Below are 20,548 nucleotides of genomic sequence, written 5' to 3'. Positions count from 1 at the left end.
TCTAAACTTTTTTTTTATTTACAAGGCTTGGAAGCAAAAATACCCCAGTAACAAGAAATACATGTAGCTCCCAGATCTTGGCTCATAGTATAATTTTCCACTCAAAAGATCCAGTGTTGGGAGGATACATAGTTTGAACAAGTTCTGAATCATGAAATTCCCAGGTAAGTCTTTAGTATCTCGCTATGCCAGGGAACAGGAAGTACCGAGAGACTAGGAGAGTTTGCAAAAGGACTGAGGCCACCTTTGGGATGTTTGCCACAGCTGCATGAGAGCATTACATGATTCCAATTAATTGGAAGATATGAAACAAATATAAACCAATGAGTCCATAGTAATACCCAAAGAAGGAAAAAAGAACTCATTTTACACCATTTGAAGTATCTATGACACCACGTGTTTATTCAGAAAATTGCTAACTTAAAGGGAAATAAGCAAGCAGTTATCCCGCCTTTTTAGGAGGATCACATTTAATGCTGATAAATCTATTCATCTATTCATGATGTTCTTTAATCTATTTATATTACTATTAATAATAATATCTTAGGCCTGGATTATTCAAGATTATATGGGTTCAGAAATGGTGGCTATATTCTGCTTTTCATTGAAAAGATATAAAAGAAGAAAGGAAGGAAGGAAGACAAAATGAAATAAAATTCACATAATTTATATGAATTAGGTTTATGTAATTCACATAATTGTGTGAATGAAACAAAAGGATTTCAACAGTTCTACCTCAATAAAGATTAGGGGAAAATATAGTCATAGTACAAAACAAAGAGAGAGAAGGTAATTGTGTTGCACCTCTTGTATTTCTGCTAAGAAATACAGTCTACTTATACACGTCACATGCATATGAGGGAATATTTTAATGACCATAATCATTCTAAAGAGTCAGAAAATTGTTAAGTACTCATTTTTTTTTCAAATTAATGGGTATTGAAAATACTGGGAGAAGAATAGAAATAAGAGGATAATTTCCTTATGACCAAGGAAACTGCCTCTCAGAATCTATTAAACTGATTTTTCTTCAAGGCCCTTGAAAACAAATTAAAATGCAGTGTTTTTTTTAATAAAATTGAATTCAATATTTAATATGAAATCTCTGTCCATATAGATAACTAATTTATTATTCTAGTACTAAACATCAAAGTTCATAGTTAGAGAATGCTTTGGACTCTTGCTGCTCTTGTCAGAGATCACATTTCCCGACACAGGAGTAACTTACTGCAATGAGAAACAACTGGGCCAGTGTAGCCAAAAAACACAACCCAAGGTAAAAAGTCACAATAGTCTTTGAGTAGAAGGGCCTATCTGTGCCTGAACACCAGTCTGTTTCCTGGATATCTGAGTTATCTAAACAAATTAAGTTGCCTATCGTTTTAGTTTTATCTACATGGAGTTGAATTTTGGTCACTGATAGCAGCAGAACCCCAACTAGTAAAACAAGCAGTGAAATTTTTACTAAAAGTTTGTGGGAGAAGGAGTTTCAAAAGACAGAAAGTCTAATATTAGTTAGTCTAGAGATACTAATGAAAAAAGAAATCAGGGGAAGAAATCAGCTAGTTACCAAGAGTATTTTAGGATATGTGTGGGGATGAAGAGAATGATTTAATGCATATTTTAAATTAAATTTTGCATTATTAAGTGTGATATAACTCTATCTTCTGTATCTGCCATTGAAGTTTTAGTAAAATCATTCCACCAAGTGATAGGATCAGGTTTGGAGGGAGCTTATGGGGAACAAATCTTTTATCTTGAAAAAATAATTATTAACACAAATTGTGATATTTGATCCATTTTGAGACGCACTTTAAGACTGGTCTCATTATTGCTAAAAATAAAAAAAATATGTAAAATAAGAAGACTAAACACAAATAGAGTTGGGGGAACAGTTGGAAATATTTCATGGTGACCATTCTTTTGTTTAAACAAAAGAACCAAAAGCCCATATATTTAAATGACACTAACGGAAAATAATTGTTAAGCAGAGACAGTCATTCAGTGTTTGAAAAGGCCCATTATGACTAAACTCACAATACAAGAACATTTACTGTGAAAGTTAATGCGCTATATATTACTTATTCAAGTACATTTAGCCATTGTCAAAGATTTTGAAATGGAGCTAGATATATTATTCCAAGAGAATACTTCACTTTGAAATCCCCACACATTTTAAAATAGATAAGGGTGAAATCCAAAGTAAGACTCTTTTTATATTACTTGTTGTTCCGTATTAGGAGCATGAGTTTTGCATATTCATATAATTGTGTGCATGAATATTAAAGGAATACTACATTGTCATCTTACTCGATTACCTCCAGCAAAGTCAAAAAAGAAAATCTGAAAATGATTACTATTTAGCTTCTATCTTGATCATTACCAGAGAAGGTTATTACTACCTGACATTGAGTCCAGATAGGCCTTTTTAACATTCTGCACCATTGTCACAGCCAGTTAAAAAGTACAAAAGAACAGAACTATAAGGATAAATGATAAAAAGAAAATAAGTGCAGAAAAGGATAAAAGGATTGTTTCTTCCATTGGGCTTTATTTCTGAGACATCCGCTCCTAACCTTTATTAAAGCAAGTAATTAACATGAAGCATATTCAGGGAGAGCTCAGTAGTAGCACAAGAAGTCGTTTCCTGAATCTGGTCTATGTAGGATATGGCAGAATTAATATTTAAACAGCTTAGCTTTTCAGCTACAGAATGTGTTAAAAATCGGGTGACCTGGGTCCCCTTAAGGTTGTTTCTTGTAAGAAAATTATTTAAGTCATACTGAGAGAATTTCAGCTTATCTGGATCTTACAATACCAGAAAAACAATTAGTTTTGGCAAAAGGGGACAATTTGTTGTACTATTACTAAAAATGCTGATATATTGCAACTCAGAAGGTGAAATTTATCTTAGATAGTACTGATAAAGCAGCAGAAAATGACATTACCTTGAACTTGCTTCACTGGTTCCCATCAAAAGAGTCTTAAGGGGATTTAAGGTAACTCTTAATCTTCCCATCCTTTCTGGAGAAAATCTGTCAGAACTCTGTTGTGACTTAGATACATATTCCCCTTTCTGAGGAAAGTTCTCTCACTGCCCAGTAATGCAAGTCCCGAGAGGAGTCATAAATCTTATTTGGAGAGTGGAGTTACAGTCTGAACCAAGTAGGACGTTTGGAATTTGTGCTCCTTTGGGCTGGAGTATTGTTTAGTTACATAATGTATTTTGTGTTATGGGGTAGTGGACACAAATGTGTTGGATATGTGCATTTTTTGGTACAACTTCAAAGAAATGAAACAAAAGAGGATTTCTCATATGTTTGAAGTAGTGATTGAAAATTAATATGAAAAATATTTTAGCTACCTAATACAATTGAAGACTCAAAGCAAATGTTGATACCAAAGACATTAAGGGGAATTCTTTTAAAATAGGCCAAAGCTTGGGGCTCATCTGAAGGGCACTGGATGTTGATCAAGGTCTGTTAAGATAAGCTTCAGACAATTTCAGTTGTTAGATGACCACAGGTGTTTTTGGACTGAAGGATGTCTTAGGAAGTGTTGGCCTTAGTAGTCCCAGGTTCTGTTTTGCTTGACCTATAGGGCATGTACACGCAATACATCATACAGATGTAGCATGTAGCCCCACCCTACACCTGTCTGTGTGTTTTCTGCACACTGGATGAAGCCAAGAACGTGTTTGTTGGTGAGGCATATCAATAGTTAACAGTTGTCTGGGCAACACTTGCCCATAGTATTACAACCTGTGTGGTTAATCTGAAAAGACTGATTCTTCGGTCCTGCTGAGGCTCTCTATGTCTCACTACTCTAGGTTTGTGGAGGTCTAACCATTGTAGAATGGGTTTGCCATCAAGAATTGGCTGAAGTGGATTAGCACTATATTGCATTCACTTCTACTGGCACAAGTTAACTGCCCTGCTGAGTCGCCAGTTTCCAGAGGCTCACCAGTTTTGTTGCCTAAGAACAAAATTTAGGAAATACCAGACAGATACATACCTATGCAGCATATCACAATGAGCTAAGAGCCACAATTCAGAATTCAATTATGTATAACTGAGAGCGCATGTATTCTTTTACTATTGCTGTGATTTTTATCTTTTATAGCTGTTTCCTTCAAGGTTCCGTGACTTTTGTCTAGCTTTTATTTTCTTTCTATACTGAAGTATTCTAATAGGTAGATTTGGTGACTCTTATCAAAAATGGAAGGGAAAAAATGTCATTTTATTTTTATGATTTAATTTAGTTACAGATTTTGTTAGAAAATATTGGTAAAAAAGTTTTGAGAAGTGAGTTACAGTCTTATTCCTATGTCATATTTACCCAATTAAGAAGTCAGTAACTTTATACTTAAAGCTTATATACTGTGTAGGAACACAAATCTGGAAAAAGATTGTGTTCTGAGTGCTTTGAGTTTAGCTAATTGTAAAAACAAAACAAAACAAAACCAAATAAAACTTCCTCTATTTTACATGTTATTTCACCATGGGGTTATGTTATCAGAGGCGAAGAGAAATTCTCGAAATAGACTTTAAGGTATATCAATGTCTTGCATATCTTAATAAGTGAGCATATTACTTGTAAGCAAAGAGATACTTCCAATATGTTAAAGTGACTTGTAATAGTTTCAATCTTTTTGTTGGATGGTGCCAGGTTAAATTATTGGGAAGTGAAAACTAGAAAATACATTTACTTATTTGGATGCAGATAAAAATAAAGAATTTAAAAAATCATGTTACTTAACGTAAAATGTCAGTACAACAGACTGTCATCCATAAATTTTCATATAAGGATTTTGAGGAGATGGCTCATTTTTATCAAATGAAAACAATTATATATTTGAACCCTCATCAAAAAAAATTTTTTAAAGATTTTATTTATTATTTGAGTGAAAGAGACAGCCAGCGAGAGAGGGAACACAAGCAGGGGAGTGGGAGAGGAAGAAGCAGGCTCCCAGTGGAGGAGCCTGATGCAGGGCTCGATCCCAGGACTCCGGGATCACGCCCTGAGTCGAAGGCAGATGCTTAACAACCGCGTCACCCAGGCGACCCGGAACCCTTATCAAAATTCTTACACAAACTTATTTTCAGCTTCTTATACATGAAAGTATGTTTAAATTTAATCTGATAATCTTGACCCTGGTTTTCCTACATTCTAACGTGAAGGTACTCCGCATTTCCTTTTCTTGCCTCCGCATGCTGCCATTGTTATCACATTCTGCCAATGTTCTTTCTATAAATTCATCTTACCATGGGGAACCATGCCTCCTTGTTCATTAGAAGCTAAGTGGGTATTTCTATCACTGCATTCTTGTATTTTCAGTGCTTGTTTTTCATCAGGCAGGGATGTTCATGTCTGTGATCCTGTGCTCTGCTACATGTTGACCTTATTCTACCTCTTGGGAATCAGTACCTGTAAATATCTACAAAATTTTTTAGTAAACTGTATTCACACGTAACATGTATTTACTAAAAATATATTTAACTCTATGATAATGGTTTCTTCTCTCCTTGGATTGAAAACAATAAAATACTATTACTATAGTATCTCATTTTACAAGGTTCTATCAACATAGAAACCAACATATGCCAACATGAAATCAAAGGTTTAGTGCTGTTTTGTTAAGTAAAAGGAGGAAATGGCTTAAGGCTGTAAAGAAGGTTAGATTTGTCTTTGAGCCTTTTTATAACCACCTGCTCTTAACTCTTAGCCACTCTCAAGCTACCAGGTCTACCACAATGGCAGTAATTCTGGGATTATTCTTCTGGGCCGCAAACCTGCTGTGAAGTGCCACGAGGAGCTAGGAAGTAGAGTTGTTATTGATTGTGTATACTTTTTCTCCTACATGGTTTACATTCAATAGATAATTCTTTCACCCTCCCATTTGATTTTGTCTAAACAAATACATTCCTCTATGGGGCGCCTGGGTGGCACAGCGGTTAAGCGTCTGCCTTCGGCTCAGGGCGTGATCCCGGCGTTGTGGGATCGAGCCCCACATCAGGCTCCTCTGCTATGAGCCTGCTTCTTCCTCTCCCACTCCCCCTGCTTGTGTTCCCTCTCTCGCTGGCTGTCTCTATCTCTGTCAAATAAATAAATAAAATCTTTAAAAAAAAAATACATTCCTCTATAACAATTGGATAATGTCTTGGTTTCAGATGCAGAATTTGTGGTGAAGATTTATGTACAAGTGATTTATTGAGATAGTGTTCTCTGTGAGAATACAGCAGGAAAAAAAAAACAAGCAAATTTATGGTGATACCTAAGTTTAGACTTAGCCTGATTTCACGGGAAGTTCATGAGTATTAATTATCTCCCAGAGTTGTCCCATCATGAGATATTTTGCAGTCTATTATCAACCCTTCATTCACTGCACATAGCTGAGGGTGGCAGGAAACATGTGACCTCCTAGGCATTTATGTCTTCCCAGAGCCATTCTCTAGAGAAGAGTGCAGCTGGGACACTTGCAACCAGTGCTCATAGAACCTGGGGCCTGGGAAAACAGGTCTGTTAAAGGTAATCTGGGTGCATTATCTGTTAGTCCACAATGCATGGATTCCAGCATTTCATTTCATGTTATTTTAACCTAGTGGAATCTTTATTCCTGGGATTGGCAGCAATCAGCATAATGAAGGTCCAGAATTCAGTCTCAAACACCATTACTGATGCTGTTAAGCTGGCATCCACAGCAGGGATCAAGCAAGAATACAATATACGATTTTGGTCTTTGTGAAAACAACATGTGCTCATGTGTATCAGGACCCCAGCAGGAGATTTATTCTAGGGACCCAGAGCAGATGGTACAGTTGCCAATTGACCTTTATGGAACATTGTTCACTGCTTGACTTTACTGAAATAAAGAGACAGGAAAAAAAACAGCTTTCCCATTCTCAAGGATCTATTTAATCTCACCTAAGTATTTGTTCTGTAATCATACTTAAACGTGCAAAAGATTTATATTTTCTTCAAAATTATTCTTCATGATAATGAAATCTGTGGTGGATAATATTAAGGTTACCAGATAAAATATAGGATTCTCAGTTAAATTTTATTTTCACACAGACAATGAATGTTTTCTTAGTATAAATTTTCCCATGCAATATTCAGGACGTATTTATACTAAGACTTATTTGTTGTTTATCTGAAATTCAAATTTAAGTGGGAATCTGTATTTCATCTCCTAATCCTGGCAACCTTAGATAATAGCCAGAGTACTTGAAATATCATATATTTGTAGTGCAATGGTGTCTTACAATTTCAAATAAAGATCTTTTATCATTAGTCCTGTATTTTTCATTATCAACATATAAATTAAGATAAAGCTGTTTTTACAAGGAAATAAGGGGAAAACATCAAAATATAATATATTTAAGTGCTTGAAGTGTTGCTCCTGTCAACCTCTTAGAAATATCAAATGTTAAACATATACTTATTCCCACATACAGGTATACATATGAACATACACATAATTTTTCATACTCATTAAGTTTTAAAAGCTCCTGCTTGGTGGAGTTACAGTATCAATTTATAAATGATATATAAAAAGAAAAATCTCACCTCCCCTGTAGCGCCAGTTGAAAATACATTGCGTTGTCTTCACTGCAGAGCAGAGCGGTGCTGAGCTACTTGCTATAATATTGCTTGGAATTGGAGACACCCATCACACTGAGGAACCCCACCAGTTGGAAGGAAAGGGAAGTTTCTTTAAGTGCGATTTCCCTCTAGGAATGGAAAAAAGGAGTCAATTTTTCTTGTCCACCCTTTCTTTTCCTTTTCATTATTGTATTATTGTTCGAAAATATGTATCACAACAGTTATTCTCTTCTCTACTCACACATACCATTAACAAGCTCAAGTGTTTGCATCTGTTTCCTATATGCAATACCAGTTTGTCTTTAATAAAGAGTTCCAGGAGAAAAAAAAAATAAAGAAAAACAAGACAAAAATAACCTTTAACAATTTAAAACTAATAATAATAAAACTTTTTTTAATTCAAAATAAATATTTATTTTTTATAATTTTTATTTTGTTATATTTGTCACCATATAGTACATCCCCAGTTTTTGATGCAATGTTATCATGACTCATTATTTGTGTATAACACCCAGTGCACCATACAATATGTGCCCTCCTTAATACTCATCACTGGCCTATCCCAATCCCCCACCCTCCCCTCTGAAGCCCTCAGTTTATTTAATAAAATTTCTAGCCAGCCAAATGCAGACTGATTTCATTTTAAGAGAGAATATTTTTTGGGTTTTTTTTTTTTTCTGTTTGTTTTAAATAGACTTCTATGTCAGAGCTCTACTAGTTCATCCAGTAAAACCATTATAGACTCTGGACTCCAGGAAACAAACTAAGGGTTACAGAAGACAGGGGGCGGGGCGGGGGAGGCAATGGGTATTAAGGAAGGCACATGTTGTGATGAGCACTGGGTATTATATGCAACTAATGGATCATTTAACAGTACATCAAAAACTAATGATGTACTATTTGTTGGCTAACTGAACATAATAATAATAAAAAATAATAATAATTTGAATTAATCCAGGGTTTGGGGCTTAGGTCAATAAAAATAGGTATTAAAATGTTCAAAAATCCACTTACAGCACTGAGTATTAACCAGTCTTGTACTAAAATGTTTGGTTTGGTCTTTTTTGCTTGTTTGCTTATTTGCTTCCTTGCTACTTTTTTTTTTTTTACCTTTGGCCTCCTAGACTTCAAAGTTATAAAAGTAAGTTGAAGAAAAAGTAACATAAAAATTGAAGTGGTAGAAATACAATTTTACAGTAATGAGGATATCTAATATAAAAAATGAAAGAATAGCATTGTATACTGTCTCTCGATGGGGCAGTAAAATGGAGCTCCAAGAGATAAGTGATATTACCTCATTTCATGGTGAGTGTGGTAGCATGTAACAACTGTAGGCATCATGGAATCATTTGCAATGTCCCCCTCACATACTTTCCAAGAAGCAGCACTTGGAAAAGAGAAATTGTTATAATAGTGGTAGGGAAATGATTCTCCAAAGACAGGGTTGATGTATTGGAGACTATGAAAGCAGGGTCCAGGTGAGTCCCGATTTTAAAATCAATGGTTCTTGACCCCCAGGCATACCTGGTGAGTTTTCTTTCTCTTTAAACTCAGCAACTGATGTAAAGACTAGGAACTGGGATGTCTTATCTCAACCAAAGAACACTGAATCAAAGAAGCTGATGCTCTTAATGGGATATAATGACAAGAAATGGTAAAATATATGAAAATATGATTGTTATAAAATAAAAGAAAGCATAAAATACAAACATGATGAAAATGCAAGGAGAAACAGAATTAAGTGGCCTAGACAGAAAAACATTTTTGATGAGCATAATAAATAACATTAAGGGGAAAAGAGAACACATTGGAAATATAAGGCTGTTATGAGCAATTGTAAAGAAACAGCTGAAAATATGGAATGTAATACATATAGCAGATAAATAACAACTACCATCGCCACAACAAAATCACCAATATGTGTTGAGTAATAAAATGGATTCAGTTAAGGAATAAATCACTGACCTGGAAGGAATTCAACCAGACATTGTTAGAAAGGTAAAGAAAAATGGAAAGATAAGAAAAAAGTTGGCTTTGGAATAAAGAGGCAAAAATGTCAAAAATTAATGTAATACCAGAGTCATAGGAGAGAATAAAGGAAAATTGCAGAAGGACAATAATTCCACTTTGATGAGGTATCTGAAATAGTCAAATTCACAGAAACAGAGACTAGAATGGTTGAGAGGAGGGGAGAGTGGGGAGTTGATCTTCAACAGATAAAAGGTTTCAATTGAGCAAGATCAATAAAATCTAGAGATCTGCAACATTGTACAACATTGTACCTATAGTTAACGATACTGTACTGTGTACTTAAAAATTTGTTGAGATCTCATGTTCAGTGTTCTTACCATAAAAAAAAAATGCAGAATTATTTGAAGGTAATTTTAGGATTGTCTAAAAATAAGTAAAAATGTGATATGTCAAATTAAAAGAAAATATGAGGTAATCAAAAGGATACAAGGGAAAAGAAAAATAAATCTAAACATGTTATAAAGAAATTACAATATATCACAATACCAAAAAAAAAATGTATTATTGTTTCCACCGAGGAACTATATCCACAAAGCAACAAGAAGTATGCTGGCATTAAATTTGTAAATAGCAACATTCACAAGTTAAGAAAATGGGTTAATGTTTCCAGAAATTGAAGGAAAAGAAGCATATAACATGATTTTCATATCCAGCAAAATGCTACGAAAATAGCCTGGAAAAAATGAAAATTATCTTAAACATTCAAGACCTCAACATTTTTACCACACAAGGGTCATCTTTGAAAACACCCCTGAAGAATATACCTGAACTAAATAATGATTCTTTTCTCTCGGTGCCACACTTGCTCGTTTGTAGTCTGCTCTGCCTCGCCGGGGTGAGAAGTTAGCCGACTACATTTTCCAGACTTCCCCGCCAGGCTCCAGGCTTGTTGCTCATTCACGCAGCTCGGTTACAAACGCGGTGACCACGATGAGTGCTTCAGCAGCTTCTGAAGCAGAGACATCTGGGACCTCAGTAATAGAATTTTCCTAAGTAGTCATGGCTTCCTGTAGTTACTTCAGATCCCCGCTTCATTATTTCCCACCTGTACTTTGATCACATTTACACCTAATTTCCAGTTTTAAATTCACCTGTTTAAAGCATCACAATAGGTTTCTGCTTTGCTGATCGGACACTGACTGAAACAATGTTTCAGCAAATGCCTGGACAGCAAAGAGGAAAAATAACCACTTGTGTAAACTAACAGCAAGGAAACTATCTACATCTTTATATCCTGAGAATTAGTATTCTACAAAAATACCAAAATGGAAGATAAAGAAGAGGAAAAGACCCGAGGGCACTAAAAGCATTTTAATTTGTCTTTCTGAAGGTAATATAAAAGTGAGATAGAGATACTTAAGGAAATGAGAGGATAAACACAAGTACAAATAGTAATACAATAGGGGTAGCCACCAGAGAATAAAATATAAGGTTTAACATGTAAATCAGCATTAAAAAAAATGATCTGTAAAGTGGAGGATGAGAAATGAGGAAAGAAAACTGTATAAGCTGATTAATGGAAAGTATGATATCTGATGGCAAAATTAAGTTCTAAAATAATTATTATTTTCAGAAATGTAACCAATAAACTATAGATCAAGAACAAAGACTCAGATTTTCAAAAATTTTGTTATAACATTTAAAGTAAATCAAGATCTGGCAAACAAGAGAGATGGGGAAATAATTATGAAAAAAACAATTCAGTCAGACCAAAAAAAAAAAAAAAAAAAGTCAATTATCCCAAAGACACACACTTAAATATAAGAATATCTTTAAAAATTTACAGCAATAGTATCAAAAACATAAATTTTAGGCATATATGAGCCAAAGAAAAGAATGTTATAGGCCAAACACATAAAAAATGCCATGACAGAGAGTATTTGAATAACATAATTAAAAATTTTAACTTATGACTGATATGTGGAGATACAACTTTAATGTATTGTCCTCTGCAGTTACAAATGCAATGTTTCTGGATATATGATTATTTGAATATGAAGAATATATGTATACAGGCAATTTTAAAATATGGTTAAAATCTTTTGAAGGACAATATAAAGACATAATGGTCTTCATTTTATGGCAAGATTCACAAGGTAAAGATGCCAGGTCTTTCCAAAGCAATCTAGAAATACAATTCCATTTTAATTAAACATCCAGAGGAGTTTTAGTTAAATAAATTTTACAAATGGATTCTTTGGGGAGAGTTCACAAATATCTACGGAGATACTGAAATTATAAAACGAGGCAGAGGGGCACCTGAGTGGCTCAGTTGGTTAAGCGTCTGACTCTTGATTTTGGTTCAGGTCATGATTTTAGGGTCATGAGATTGAGCCCTGCTTTGGGCCACCACACTGGGCATGAAGCCTGCTTAAGATTCTCTCTCTCTCTCCCTCTTCCTTTGCCCCTCCCCCCAACTCGTGTGCTTATCTCTCTCTCTTAAAAAAAAAAGGAGAAACGCTTGTTTTATAGATGTTAAAACATGTTGTCAACTCACAGTAATAAAAATAAATAAACAAGTGAATAAATGAATGAATGAATAAACAAAACAGGCAAACAGGTGATACTAGAAAGAAATAGAAAAGAGACATCAGAGCACAACCGAGTGTCCAGCAAAAGACAAATCTATGTATGAGAATACAGTATGTGGTTAAGGAAGCATTACAGATCAGTGTGGACATTATTGTTTTAAAACTGGACCATTACATGGACTAATACAAAGGAGTTTTTATACCTTATATAAATGTGTCTTCCAGGTGGAAAGAAGACTAAAATGGGAAAGACAAATTTAAAATGTAATACAAAAAAAAAAACAGAAAAATATCTTTGTCACATTATAGTGAATAGTTCTAAAAGAAACCCAAAAGTACAAGTCCTAAAATTCTATGGATTTGAATTCATTAAAATTAATTATGTCTGCTTAATGTGGAGTATTATAAATGGAGTTAATAGGTCACATTCTGGAGAAGATATCTATAAAATCTTAAATCTACAAGGCAATATATACATATTAAATACAGAAATCTGATACCAAAAAATTTTTTTTAAATCTTGGCTTTGATTTTGTTTTTAGATTTTTTCATCATTGCAATTATTTATGTAAATCTACAGATATATATATATATATATATATATATCATGCACACATGCATGCACACATAAATATTGATTTGGCAGCTTAACTTCACTAGCATTCAGAAATACTGTGATTTTTTAAAGATCCAATTAATATACCACAAGATCCAGCTAATATAGAATAGATTGCCTTAGAGCAAAAATAAGTTTTTATCAATGTCTGTGGGAAAATGGAGAAACTCACGTCTTATTTGAATTCACCAACCTGGCAGTTAGTGAAATTAAAAATGCTCATTCCCTAGGAGTTAGAAATACTTTGATTTGTTATGTACTGCAGCAAAGTGCTCACACAGGTCCCCAGACAGATGTATACTCGGGTCTTCACTGAAGCTTTATTTATGGTAGGGGTGAGATAGTGGCAACCCAGATATCCACCATCAAAGAAGTGGAGAAGAGCAATATGTTCGGTGCCTATGACAGTAGAGTGTGAAATACATACAAGTCCTGAACTAGACTGTTGACAATATGAGTGGATCTTGAAAAACTGTGTGAAATAAAGAAATATGAAATTGAATGTGATTTCTGTGACAATAACATCAATATAAATTGAAACAGATATATACCAAACCACACTACTTATATTATCAAGGATAACCTACAATGTCATATAACCACATTAGAGTAGGCATCTATGGGAAGTTTATAGAATGGAACAGGTGGCAACAAGAAGAAAAAATAAAAAAAAAATAGATATATGGGTGGTGCCTTTCACAGATGAAAAAAGTGTTTAAATGTGGTGTATAATGAACTCGACACTAAAAGAAATATTAGCATACAGTGGTTTCGTTAAAAATGTGTGTGTAAGCTTTATATTAAGATTCAAATCATTAAAAATTAATGTATTTCCCCAGCATTTCTTATTATTTTAACATAAATAGACATAAATAAAATCAATAAAATTTAAGCAAGTAAATTAAAATCCATCTACAAGTCTTCTGGATTTTTTTAGGAGCAGACTACTCTCACGCGGTTTAATTAACATGTATAGTATTTTCATTGTAAGGTTTTCAACTAATTATGGAAACATTCTGATAATACCTTGCTTAAGAAGTGATTCAGTTGTTAACCTATCAATGTTAATTTTAGAATAAAGACTATCATATGATTTTACAAATGATTAGGAGATATTCTATGATGCCTTATTTTATTAAATGTAAAACTATCGAATCTAGCAATCTGTTTAAACAGATTAAATGATTTAAAACCCCATTCTATATACATAAAAAAATACCTAAAATGACTATCACATATTTACAGAAAAACTCACGTCCTATAGAAATAAATTTTAAGTCATTAGTTTTAATAATTTGATGGACAAAATAGTAGAGTGGAAAACAAGTTGTTCTTGTGTGTCCTTAGAAATGTCACCTAAATTTTCTCAGTTTCAGATTTTTCATCTGAAGACTGAACATGTTTGTTTGTTATCTCTTAATAAATAAATAAATAAATACAAATAAAGACATACAACTCCATTTAGTCAACAATGCTTTAGTGTGTGTGTGTGTGTGTGTATGCACGTATATATTATATCTATCATTCGTTTATTCATTTACTGATGATACAAGTATGTATTTATCACTGTTGATATAAATTTAATCTACTCTGATTTCAGTGCTATATCCCTGAAATTCTTCTTTCATATTATAGCCAAGAGGTTCATTTTATTCCTCTTTATGTGCTTATTGCCCTCTATCCACCAGCAGAGTAAAATTTAATGTATTGCATGTCAAACAAGGCTGCAACAGGACTCAAGACAACCTATCTCTTCAGCTATATCTCTCACTATTCTTCACCTTGAGTCTTACACGTTTGTGTCTGGTTACCTACACCACACATTATAATGCCCTGCTGGTTTTTCCAATGGTGGTCTTACAGACTGAGATCATTCATTTTCCATCTATCTTCAACTTGATAAGACATCCATTTCTCTGTAAAACACAATATGTCATCATATATACTTAAAAGTCTTTCCTGGCCTGTTATTTTGACTTTTGTGCCCCAACACTTGTGCTCCCCAAGTTTTACTTCTAATTTTGTACTTATCTAATAATTGAATAAAATGTACATAATCAATTTAAATGTCAACCTCCCCCATTGCGTGGTAATTCTCCAAAGAACAAAGCCATTTATCATCAGTCTGTGTATTACTTGTTATGATATATTGCCTAGAAATGGGTATGAGCACAATAATTATTTTTCATATAATAAATTAATTAACAGATTAGAAAATCACATGGTAAATACATTCAATAAATCCAAAGAACCCTGCAATCTTAAAGTCCAAACTAATTTAATTAAAACTCCAGCTTACAGGTTAATTTTCAAAGATGGTATGCAATAATACAAAGGAACGTTATCCGGTAAGTGGGCTATAACCATGAACAAGCAAGTATTCTTAATTATGTCATCCTTTAGAAATGATTTGTGTATTCTTTATGCTTTTTAAAGTACTTAGAAAATCATCTTTGAAGAATTATGAAATGATGTTAGAGTACTTTAATCACAACAGTGTATATGTATAAGCTTTGTAAAAAATACTGATTTGTCTTGGCCATTTTCAACAAAATTGTACTTTCTTCTCTATCTTATAAAAATTCATGGTAAAACAAGTTTTCTGGCAATGCTGTGCCATCTGTTTTGTTCAGATCTTATCGTTGTTTTGCTCTATGCAACAATAATTAAGTATGTTGGCGGTAAGAGAAATAACAGTTGGATTTCTTTAGGAGATTAACAGTATGAACAATACAGCTAAGAAGGGAATTTTCTCACAGATTCCAAAAATATCTCACCTTTACAACTCTATAGCAGAGGAACCTGGAGAACCACCCACTCTCTCCTACCTACCACCAAATGGCTACAAAATCTTCAACGTATGCAGCACTTTCCAGAGTGTCCTTTTTTTTTTTTTTTTAAATTCTGAAACAGGAATGCTTACTACTGTTATATTACCTCTATCTTGCAGCTATCATTGCTTTTTCTTTTTTCCTGTTATTTCTATCTTTGTATTTTATATCAAAGTCTCCTTTTCTTTCCTTTCTCATTTCCTTTAATGTTGGCATTTATTTTTAGGTATGCCTATTTAAAATAATTAAAAATTTGACATGTGACACCAAAAGGACAAGTAACAAAAGTAAAAATAGACAAGTGGAATAATATCAAACTAAAATGCTTCTGAACAGCGAAGGAAACAAGCAACACAATGAGGAGTCAAATTACGAAGTGGGAGAAAATATTTGCAAACTATATATCTGATATAGGGTTAATATACATAATGTGTAAGAAACTCATACAACTCAATAGCAAAATAACAAATAATCTGATTTAAAAAAGGGCAAAGAGACTGAACAGATGCTCTCTAAAGAAGACATACAAATGGCCAATAGATATATAAAAAGAGCTGAACATCACTAATTATTAGGTGAATGCAAATCAAAACCACAATGAGGTATCACCTCACACCACTTAGGATGGTGGCTAGAATGAAAGAAAGAAAGAAAGAAAGAAAGAAAGAAAGAAAGAAAGAAAGAAAGAAGAGAAGAAGGGAGGAAGGGAGGGGGGAGTAAGAAGGAAAGAAAGACGGAAAGAAAGTAAAAACAAGTGATTGTAAGGATGTGGAGTAGAATAGGGAACCTTTGTACACTGCTGGTGGGAAGGTAAATTCCTACAGCTACTATGGATAATGCCCGTTCCTAAAAACTAAAACTGGAACTACCATATGATCCGGCAATCTTATTCATGAGTATGCATTCGAAGGAATTGAAAGCCGGAGTTCAAAGAGGTATTTGCACTCTCATGTGCATTGCAGGATTATTCACAACAGCTGAGATATGGAAACAACCTAAATGACTATTGATGTTTAAATGAATAAAGAAATGCCATATATATATATGTGTGTGTGTGTATATATATATGTATGTGTATATATATATGTATGTATATATATATATATATATAATGAAATATTACGTAACTTTAAAAAAGAAGTAAATGCTGCCATTTTTGACAACATGGATGAACCTGGAGGACACTATGCTAAGCCAGAAACAGTAGGACAAATATTACATGATACTGTTCATTTGAGGAATCTAAAATACTCAAACTCATAGAGGCAGGTAGTAGTTTGCCAAGGCCTGGAGGCAAGGCAAAACAGAATATTAGTCAAAGGTCTCAAACTTTCATTTGTACAAGATAAGTGAATCCTAGAGCTGTACTGTACAGCATAGTGCCTATAGTTAACAAGATTATATTGTATATTTAAAACTTTGCTAAAAGGGTAGACCTTATGTTAAGTGTTCTCATCACAAAAAACTAAAATAATAATAAAGAGGGTGGGAGGAACCGGTTCCAGGTAACAGATATGTTAATGGCATAGATTGTGGTGATGGCTGCACAGGTGTTTACATATCTACAGACTCTTCAAGTTGTATACATGTCAATCATATCTCAATAAAGTAGTTTAAAATTTTTTGACATGCGGGGCCCCTTTGGCTCAGCCGGTTAAGCGTCTGACCCTTGATTTTCGGCTCTGGTCATGGTTTCAGGTCCTGAGATTGGGCCCCACGTTGGCTCCTGAAGAGTTGGCTTGGCAACTCTCTCCCTCTGCCCCTTGATCCACTGCACATGTGCTCTCTCACTCTCTCTCTCTCTCAAAAAAAAATTTTTTTGACATGCACCTCCCAGTTGAATCTCAAATACATACTTTAGTTCTTAGAAATACGTTTCCTCCATTAAACAATGGACTAAGAGTACTTATTTGCTCTCAGTCTTTTTTTTTAGGATTTTATTTTTTTATTTGAGAGAGAGTGTGACAGAGAACTTGAGAGAATGAGAGCACAAGCGGGGGGAAGGAGAGGAAGAAGCAAGCTCTCTGCTGAGCAGGGAGCCAGATGGGGACTCGATCCTGGAATAACTGTATCGTGACCTGAGTCCAAGGCAGATGTTTAACCGACTGAGCCACACAGGTACCCTATTTACTCTCAGTCTTAAACATTTAGATTTTCATCTTGGTTTTGATTAGAGAGACAGTAATATTTATATGGAAAATTCCATCTACATGACCTAGGGAGTCCTCTAATTATATAACACTGAATAAGAATCAAATGTAAATATTTTAATTTGATTATAAATTTTTGAGAATATACATCTTTTTTCCGCCTTTCAAAAAAAAAATATTCCAGAATAGTTAACATGCAGTCTTACATTAGTTTCAGATGTAGAAGATAGTGATTCAAAAATTCTATATATTATTCAGTGTTCATCATGGTAAGCGTACTCTTTAATCCCCATCACGTATTTTACCCATCCCCCCCACCCACCTCCCTCTCATAATCATCAGTTTGTTCTCTATAGTTAAGGATCTGTTTTTTGGCTTATCTCTTTTTCTTTTTGTTCATTTGTTTCTTAAATTCCACATATGAGTGAAATCATATTTATCTCACTCTGGTTGACTTATTTCACTGAACATTGTACTCTTTAGATCCATCCACGTTGTTGCAAATGACAAGATTTCATTCTTTTTTTATGGCTGAGTGATATTCCATTGTATGTATTTGCCAATCTTTCTTTATCTATTCATCTGTGAATGGACACTTGGGCTGCTTCCATAATTTGGCTATTGTAAATAATGCTGCATAAACATAAAAATGCATATCTCTTTTTGAATTCATGTTCTTTTATTCTTTGGGTAAATACCCAATAGTGGAATTACTGGATCGTATGATAATTCTACTTTTAATTTTCTGAGGAGTCTTCATACTGTTTCCAGAGTGGCTGCACCAGTTTGCATTCCCACCAACAGTGCTCAAGGGTTCCTTTTCCTCCACATTCTCACCAACACAAGTTGTTTCTTGTTTTGTTTTGTTTTTTTAAGATTTTATTCATTTATTTGAGAGAGAGAGAGTGAGCGAAAGAGAGAGAGCACACAAAGCAGGGGAGGAGCAGAGGGAGAGGGAGAAGCAGATTCCCTGCAGAGCAAGGGATCCGGATGCAGGGCTTGATCCCAGGATTCCGGGATCAAGACCTGAGTCGAAGGCACATACTTAATGGGCTAAGCCACCCAGCCACCCCCTTATGTTTTTTATTTTAGCCATAGAATACACATTTATAATTTTTTCATTTCATCAATACCATGTTGAGTTTTCTTCAACTTTTTTAAATCCAAAATTTGAGGTATATATATTTGCAAATTTATTTTTTTTATGTTCACTTAGCCACCAGATAGTACATCTTTAGTTTTTGATGTAGTGTTCAACGATTCATTAGTCATGTATAATACGCAGTGCTCATCACAACATGTGCCCTTCTTAATATCCATCACCCGGCTGCAAATTTATTAAGTTTTAATCCAGAGTTAGATTATACCAAAGTTATTTCAATTATCTAGACAAAAATTTAATTCAAAATCCTGATTTGGCATCTTTAATAAAAATATCAAGATTTTAAGTTGTATTTTTCAGCAGTCATATGTTTATGGCTTTACATAAAAAATGAAATGTATATGTCACTTTCTTGCATCTTTTATACTTAATTTATGTACGTGTGTATATTTCCTTCTTGAAGCCTGCCACAAACTAAATACTACACAATTGCAAATGTATATCATCAGACTTCTGTAAAGGGCAAATCATTTTCAGGTCATGTTGCCTTTCTTGCTTGCTATAACCTTCAGCATTATACTGTATTCGTAAGATATATTGTAATGAAATATGCAATTGAAAAAAGTTTTTCCCTAGGTATCTCTCAGAGTATTTTGTGTATAACAGTCAGTGTTTCTTTCTCACAAAATACTTTTGGGTTTTCTATCTTAAAATTGACCTTGTGGTTTTTAATTCTTTTTAATGAATTCAAATTTGGGATTAAATAGAAAATGTTATTTTCCACACTTTTATGAAAAGATATCAAGAAGAAAGACATCCTCCAAGGATGGAGGAAAAATTGCCACATGCCTTTACAAGGACAAATTAAACATATACATATGTATACATATTATTCAAAATATTTGATTATAAGCTGATTGTATTGGAAATTTTTCCAACTAAATATCAGCTACTGAATGTTTCATGACTATGATATTCTTTAAATAATCCACTTACTATTCTTAAGCTAAGTCAACATTTATGAAATCTAATATTTTATAGATTTTTTAAAAACCTGTTTTTATTCTCTGTCATATATTTTGCTGTTTAACTTATCCAGGGAATTATTATTTTTAAAAATTCAGGTATATTTTATTTAGTCTTAGAATTCCTATTGTTTCTTTTTTATGGTCTTTATTTCTCTGCTACGTTTTTCTGTCTTCATTCATCATAAGCATATTTCACCCCTACCTTTGTATTATGTAAGATAACCTATATCCTGGGCATCTGGGTGGTTCAGTTGGTTAAGCATCTGCCTTCAGCTCAGGTCATGACCCCAGGGTCCTGGGATGGAGCCCACAACAGGATCCCTGCTCAGCTGTGAGTCTGCTTCTCCCTCTCCCTCTCCCTCTCCCCATCCCCCCTGCTGGTATGCTCTTTCTCTCTCAAATAAATAAATAAAATCTTTAACAAAAAAAACATATCCTGTATCCTCGTAATGAATCATCCTTTTATTCTTAAACTTTTGGAATGGTTTCTGTTACTAATTCTTTAATAGTTCAATAATAGCTTACTTTTATTGAATGCCTAAAATACATCAAACACTATCATACTACACTATATTGTGTATATACATGTACTAAATACTATCATATACTCTATACTACAAAATATGAAATGTGTATTATTCTATTTTTGTGTAT

The sequence above is a fragment of the Ailuropoda melanoleuca genome, chromosome 7, assembly GCF_002007445.2.
Source record: "Ailuropoda melanoleuca isolate Jingjing chromosome 7, ASM200744v2, whole genome shotgun sequence".
Classification (NCBI taxonomy): Eukaryota; Metazoa; Chordata; class Mammalia; order Carnivora; family Ursidae; genus Ailuropoda; species Ailuropoda melanoleuca.
The sequence above is the reverse complement of the archived record's forward strand: the minus strand, read 5'-3'. Positions refer to the sequence as shown.